The 6,640-nt window shown below is 42.8% G+C and overlaps 1 long non-coding RNA gene across 1 annotated transcript in view; it reads left to right on the top strand.

Moving 5' to 3' along the window:
• The first annotated feature begins 38 nt into the window (after positions 1-38).
• LOC113216531 (uncharacterized) overlaps positions 39-6,640 on the top strand; it is an 8,627-nt gene continuing 2,025 nt past the window's right edge. The window contains exons 1-9 of the long non-coding RNA XR_008011870.1: positions 39-329; positions 742-853; positions 940-1,025; positions 1,111-1,213; positions 1,296-1,411; positions 1,509-1,599; positions 1,887-2,040; positions 2,134-2,220; positions 2,665-2,777. This is a non-coding gene — a long non-coding RNA (uncharacterized LOC113216531). The remainder of the gene's footprint in view (positions 330-741; positions 854-939; positions 1,026-1,110; positions 1,214-1,295; positions 1,412-1,508; positions 1,600-1,886; positions 2,041-2,133; positions 2,221-2,664; positions 2,778-6,640) is intronic.

Raw genomic sequence — 6,640 nt, 5'->3', positions numbered from 1 at the left:
CTAGCTGTGGAATGAATCTATTTCCTGTTCCCCCCAAAGTTGTTGTTTGTTTTGATATGGCCATGTTTTGGGTGGGAGGTGTTTAGGCGTTGAGAGACGTATGAAATGTGTCAAAATATCGTAATCCTTGGTAACGAATTTCGTCGCGGTAATTGTACGTGTCGAGGAGGGCCGGGTGTCAGGCAGACTTAACGGCCCCGGGCCGCCCGGGGCCCGAGCGTACCCGAGAGCCTACGAGGTATGTGCAAGCCGCTCGAACCGACTCCGTGTAGGCACGCTGAAATTCAATGATTTTCTTCGCCGAACGCAGAGGCTAGGTGTGAAATATGGTGAGTCTTGTTCTGGCCGAGGTGTGGGTGTAATTTTCAGTGTGGTGTTAGGTGTAGAAGACGTTTATTTTGTCTTTGCTAGTGGGGTCAACCTAACCTCTCAAAGACAGATTGTAACATGTCAAAACTTACTCATTTCTCTTGTGATTGCGATTGTTTGCGCCAATCGTGACTTTTCTATGTGTTCTTTCTTAAATGATGGTTGCCTCGTGATAGTTTTGTATTCGGGATTGTCTATTAAATCAAGTATGTGAAAGTTGCCCTCCCCCTGCCTCTGGACTCCATGGGGAAAAAAGTGTAGTGAAATATTGTTTATTTCTTGTGTGTGCGTCTTGAAATAGTTCTGATGGGCAGTGAATCGAGTTGACTGCATTGTTTTTTGAAATTCTAACCTTTTTTCTGTTTCTGGCAGGTATGACTCTGATTAGTGCAAGGTGTCGATTTTATTATCTTGTGATGATCGCATTGAAGTTGTCAAGTGACCTGTGGCCCACAAGAGCAGAAGGGGTGAATAATTAATGAAGGTCAGTGTTGTTATAGCATGGGCATGACATTCGCAAGTACTTCCAGCTCTGTTTAGTGTGGTGATATTGTTGTTGTTTTGATTCAGGGTCCCCGTCGAGCAGCGCCTTAGTAGCAGAAGATGGAGTGAGCAAGTTACTTTAATTATCAGCTGTTGGATTTTATTTTGCATTGGTGAGTGAAATCAAAGCAGTTTATTCTTGTAAAGAAATATTTTTTATTTGAATTAACCCGTCACCTTGTATTTTTGTCCTTCCAGAACGCTTTTTGATGAGTGTATGTGTGTTCCGTATGAAAGTATTTAATACTCTTGAGGGTTAGATCGACAAAGCTTTGATCTCTCTCTTACTGGACTATACGAGGTAAATTTAGCTGTACTTTTGCCACATTCCTACCTCAAGCATTATACTGTTGCTGAAACTAATTAGAGTGTCTCCTTTATAGGCTATGAGAATCACTAGTGGGCTGAACACTGTTTATTTGTTATATGCTGGTATCTGGTGTCAGATATGGAAGGCAAATTATGATAAGATTTTGCAAGACTTTGCAAGTCTCCAACAGTAAGGATAATTTGTAATGCTTTTGTGTCTTTTACATTTTTAGTTTTGTGAAATGTTGTTTCCCAACAGACTTTTAAAATTCACTTTTCTTTCTTAGGTTTGCATTTTAATGTGATTGGCTCATTTGTTTTGAAATCTGACACTTGGTCACCAGATGTTATTGATGCGGGGAAGGATTTTGTACAAGGGTAAGTCTGTGTTGCGTGGCACCTCATTAAATTTACAGTTCTGTTTGGATAAGGAAAATAGAATGTGTATTGAATTGTTCCCTCTCCATCTGTTTATTTTAAGGATTTAAGCAATTGCTGCATTAATCTTAGTGAATATTCATGAACAAATAGAAGCTCTATTATGTTGTCCTGATTTCACATGGAATTGTAAATATTTTGGTGGCAAGTGGTCAGCTATTAACAAGAGAGAGCACTTGATGTGAAAAAGTAAGAATATTCCTAACTGTTGACTGTTTTTATTTCAGTCTCTGAGATGTTCTTCAATCTTGGTTTACTTAGTTGGCACATCAGAGTTTGGAGCAGGATACGATCTTTGCTTGTGGCAAGTAATTTGGAGCGCGTCAGAAATTGTGTGAAGACGTTCAAGACACATTAATATTACTTGTGAGAACTGATGTGGTGAGCTGTTTGATTATACACATGAGAGTATGAGAATTGTATTGAGAAGTATTTGTGATTGTCAGAATACGAGAAATTTGTTTTCTTTCACAGGTGTTCCATTCATTGTTATTCAGCTTCGGTGTCACTGCCTGCACATTGATGGAGTATTTACTGGTACTATGCAGAAACATTGCCATGGTAAGCTTTTAGCTTCTGAGCCCATCTTCCTCAACAGCCTGAGTTTTGTTTATGTTATGCTATTATTTTTGAAGGTGTCCCTTTCATATGTGATAAAAATAGTAGCTCGATATTTGGTTTTTTAACATTGTCTTGTTTGTTCCTAAGTGAGGGGTCTCTCTACTTCTTTGTCACCTTAGTAGATTTTTTGGGGGGAAAAAAGAAGGGAATTTTTCTTTTGCCTTGAGATGAGACTGTCATATTGCTCGAATTGGTTTTTGAATATTAATTATTGCAGTAAAAGTGAAGTCAATCCTAATTTTAAAATAGAAACCTCCTCCTCATTTGCTTTGATGTGAATCATAACAGAATAGCCAACCTTTTGCTTTTTGGTAGAAACTTTGTAATTGCTTAAGTAAATTATGTAGAAGAATTTTGTTTTTATAGTGGTGTTTTGCATTGCAGGTGTTGATGGGAACTGAATGACTGATTTGCCTTCAATTTTAACTACACTGGGAGCAAGAAGTTTCTGACGCAAAGCGGCTACATTTTGTGTTTGGAGGGGCAGGCTGAGTTGGGTGAGTCTTGACTGAATTTCTGATTCATAGTTTCTCGTGATTGGCATATTTAGTCGACCTTTAATTGCATGAAGCAGGGAGCACAAAAATACTGATTCAAGGAGGCACTACGCTATTTTGTGTCATTGGTCGAAGCAAAATATATTTTGCTGTGCACACACCTACCTTGACTTTTTATCAGTTGTTGTGTTTTTTCCTCCTTGGATGCAAAGGTCTTGTAAATGCCTTGTCAGTGGTTTAGATACACTGGAAAAACAAATGTGGGGCCTAATTCTATTTAAGGTGATTAAATGTTATTGGCTTTGTGAGGACACCAAAAATGTTCAAATGTATTGAAATCACCTTTAAGTAGTTGAAGTGCCTTTCCAGGGGTGTTGATTTTGAATGCTTTTTCAAAGTCATTGCATTTTTATCAGTTCCACCTTTGTTTTTCCAATGTATTGTGTGAATTTCTCCCAAGAGAAAACCAATGGCACTGAGTTTGAGAAGTTTGCAGGGTACATAGACCTTTACACTAGAATATTACATTATTAGCAAAGCCCTTAATTGTGATGGTGTAAATCCTATTACAAGTAGTTCGTTTCTGCCTCTGATTGTACACTGTAAATCGGACTTTTCTGTCCATAGAATGTTGCGTTTTTGTGCACATCTCAAAGGGATGCAGAATTTAATAAATTAATTGTGGAATCTGCATCTCAGGGATAGACAAACAAATTATTGTCAGTTAACTAGCTGCTAATTTGTAACTTGCTGAATTCCGGTTGCTGCATCCGGTTGAGACAAAAAAAAAAGTCATGTCAGATTTAGAGTGTAGAGAAGTTTGTTAGAAATTTAGAAGATTTACAAGAGACCGGAAGTTGTCTGCCAATTTTACTGCCGAAGGTTATTCCTTTTAATGTGGAGCACATTTTCTTGTCTCATTCTTTGTGACCTGCCCTCTTGCTTTGCAAATCATAGCAATCCCGATTGGCAGAAGTAGGAGGAAAAAGGGGTTTGAAAAATGAAACTTGATTATAGTTTTCATTACTTGTCGTTTGGTTTCTAAGCCTAAACTTGCCGAGTCCGTTGGTCTTTGGGCGACGTCTACTGACGAATATAGCGAAACAAGCAATGCCCGCTTTTCGGTCAAACCGTGTTGCCAGCTTCTCTCCGTTGCACTGGCACCTCGGTTCGACCGGAAGTGGGCGTAGCTCGGCGTAGCTTGGGCTGCCGTTTGCGTTTGGTCGGGCTCAGACGGGAGGTGGTCGCTAGCGGGCAAGGGCTCCAGGTAGAAGGGTCAGGATTGTCGCTAGCGGGCATCGGAGGGAAAAGAGGGGATTGTGCGGGAGAAAAGGGAAATTGTCGCTAGCGGGCAGCGCGACGGGTTGCCTACCTCTACGGCGTTGGGGCCGTAGCGGAGCCGGGCGACTTGTGGTGCGGGTTCAGCTCACTCACACTCACAGCTCGGATATTGGTTTCAGTTGCAGCAACAAGCTTTGCAAGTGTCGTGCATTACTGGACGGACACGGCAAGCTAAAAGAATTGATTGGGACGCACACGGACACTTGTAAACAATTAACGGAAAGGGAGACCGAGCGGATCATCAGGGCAGGAGTACGAAGTATGTTGTCATACACAAAACTAGTGGGGTACATGACCAAGGCAAAACTAAAGAAGGGGAAAAACCTGTCTAATCTCATGCTCTTCCTAACCGGTAAATGTTTACTACTTTGCTATTTTTACTCATCTTCCTTAATTTGAGTTTTTATTAGATAGAAGTGCATTCTTTTCTTTCTGTCTTATTGACTTGACAGCTGTCTCACGCACCCGACACCGCCCTGGGCCGTGCTTCGCTACGGCCCCAACGCCGTGGAGGTAGGCAACCCATCGCACTGCCCGCTAGCGACAATTTCCCTTTTCTCCCGCACAATCCCCTCTTTTCCCTCCGATGCCCGCTAGCGACAATCCTGACCCTTCTACCTGGAGCCCTTGCCCGCTAGCGACATACGCCCGCTCAGACCCTCGGTGCCAGCAGCCATGTCTTCTCGTAGACGTGGGGCCCTCAAATCCAGCCACATGCATTTTGGTGCACATCTTAACCAGTTGCAATGGACCCTCTCCTCTCACCTGAAGTGAATTGATGAAGAAGGTGAATGAAAACAGACCGGAAACAGCTGCAAGCGTGCACTTAACACTCGAGTAAAATGTGTGTCCTACCAGTTTCGATATTGTTTTCATTTTATGGAAGTGTACGTCAGTTTGCGTCGCATAATGTAGCTGTTTCCGGTCTTTTGTTCTTCTCCTTGTTCTTCACTTTGCTTCTGCTCAAAGGTCTATTCTATTTTATTATTTTTCGGGTGACAAATGTGGTACCTCTCACTGGAAAAATGCTAGTTCTGTCTGTGCGTTCGAACATTTTTTGTACGGGAATTCCAATGGAGCGCTGAGCGGAAGGGAGAAGAGCAGCACCGGAAGGTGGGAAAGGCTTCCGCTCCACTACCCACTCCTCCCCTGGCCTGTGGGTAGCAGGAGTGGGCGATTGGCCGGGTGGATGCAAAGGGATACACTGGAAATGCAAGTGTATGAATGTCGCTCACTTGCAGGTGTGTAAATATCCACCAGCACACTTAGGGTGGTAAACGTGTGAATTTTCAATGAAAAATGCACACCTTTTACCCGTCTAAGTGTACGAATGGATATTCACACACCTACAGGTGAGCGACATTCACACACTTGCATTTCCAGTGTAGCCCGGGAGCATCCCCTTTCCCGATTTTGTTCTTGCCCCAACTCATTTTTAAAAAGATCATCATCACCGGAAGTGCCTTCAGGCTAGTGTTTTCGATCGGGCGGGTTGTCGTATTCCAGCTAGCCCGTTGCTTGATGGCGTTCATACCCGACGCGACCCACCCGACGAAGTGAGTCGGGCGAGTCGGGCAAACATTTTACCCGACAGAGACAGCTTCCAAATCACCGGCCCTCGGCTGTCCTTCCGCCCGGTACGCACGGAAGTGTCTCCACCAAGCTCACGACCGTAGTCAGGATCGACCACCCAGGGCGAGGGGTGAGGTTTCGGGGACCGGGGACACCTAGTGAGGCTCGGCAGCCGATGTAAGTATCGGGCGAGCCTTACCCGACTTCATCGTGGGACGTGAGCGATGGAGACAGTTGCCAGCCACACAGTTGTATCTCCTCTTGTGTCGGGCAAGCGCCCAATCGAAAGCACTTCTACAGGCTTTTACGTTTTTATTTTAGTCATACTTTTGTGAAACGTGTTGCCTCAATAGATGGTTCGGTCTGTGCCGATTTAAAGAAGAATTCAGGAAATCACGACCGGAACCAGTTGTGAAACATCGGCTAAAACCAGTGCAAAAGAACCCTTCCTCGAGGGCATTTATGTCGAACTGCACTGAGAAAAATAAGCGAACTTCTCGTACTGGTTCTTGTCCTGGTTTACTTATTTTTCGAAATGCGCAAACTAAAATCTGATGAATTCTTTTCTTCATAGCTTTACTGAGTTCTGTAAACATGCTCGGCTTACGCATTTTTAAATACGCCAGTATGAACAAATTTCTTCATACTTAATACGTTCAGAGTGCGTAAGCCGAGCTTGTTCACTGAACTCATTAAGCTATGAACAAAAACGTTCATAAGCTTTAAGTGTGCGCGGATCCGGAACCGTTACTTCTCCACATTGGTCGTAACTTTCATACTTCCGGTGGTGGTGAATTTCTTTTTAGTTCTTCGTAGGTTCATTAAACGTTAATTAATTCGAACTTTTTATACCGTGAGAAAAAACAATACTTTGTCAACTGTAAGCTTAACTAGCACCAGACTTGTGTGTTCAGACCTGAATTCACATAAAATATTAGCAAGTTAACATA

The sequence above is a fragment of the Frankliniella occidentalis genome, unplaced genomic scaffold, assembly GCF_000697945.3.
Source record: "Frankliniella occidentalis isolate FOCC.00 unplaced genomic scaffold, Focc_3.1 Scaffold272, whole genome shotgun sequence".
Classification (NCBI taxonomy): Eukaryota; Metazoa; Arthropoda; class Insecta; order Thysanoptera; family Thripidae; genus Frankliniella; species Frankliniella occidentalis.
The sequence above is the reverse complement of the archived record's forward strand: the minus strand, read 5'-3'. Positions and strand labels throughout refer to the sequence as shown.